This window comes from Myotis brandtii, unplaced genomic scaffold (genome assembly GCF_000412655.1).
Source record: "Myotis brandtii unplaced genomic scaffold, ASM41265v1 scaffold277, whole genome shotgun sequence".
NCBI lineage: Eukaryota > Metazoa > Chordata > Mammalia > Chiroptera > Vespertilionidae > Myotis > Myotis brandtii.
The window spans coordinates 191,386-191,911 of NW_005360548.1; the positions used below are offsets into that span (position 1 = coordinate 191,386).

The following is a 526-nucleotide window of genomic DNA, read 5'->3' on the forward strand; positions in this document are numbered from 1 at the left end:
CACCCCACTCGACCAGCCCTCAGGAAACGCTAACCCGACCACCGCGAAGACTTGACCCAAGACCTTGGGCGCACCCCCTGCACGCTCCCCACCCCCAGCCTCTCTCCCGAGCCCCCACGTCCAAGAACCCTTGTCCTCCGGGATCGAGGCAGAACCTCTGACCTGTCTCCGCTCCCCTGTTCAAGACCACCCACCTCTGGTACGAGATCGCTCCATCTCGGGTTTTTCCGTAGGACAACCACCGCGAAGACTTGACCCAAGACCTTGGGCGCACCCCCTGCACGCTCCCCACCCCCAGCCTCTCTCCCGAGCCCCCACGTCCAAGAACCCTTGTCCTCCGGGATCGAGGCAGAACCTCTGACCTGTCTCCGCTCCCCTGTTCAAGACCACCCACCTCTGGTACGAGATCGCTCCATCTCGGGTTTTTCCGTAGGACAACCAGCAGCCGCTCACCAGGACTCCCTGCTCCCTGGGACCTCACCTCTGCCCCCCCCCGCCCCCCCTTCACCCTCTCACTCTCCTCCCT

General features: G+C 64.4%; 1 protein-coding gene across 1 annotated transcript in view; it reads left to right on the forward strand.

Moving 5' to 3' along the window:
- Positions 1-526, forward strand: part of TGFB1 (transforming growth factor, beta 1) — a 15,576-nt gene that overhangs the window by 1,210 nt on the left and 13,840 nt on the right. The window lies entirely within an intron of this gene.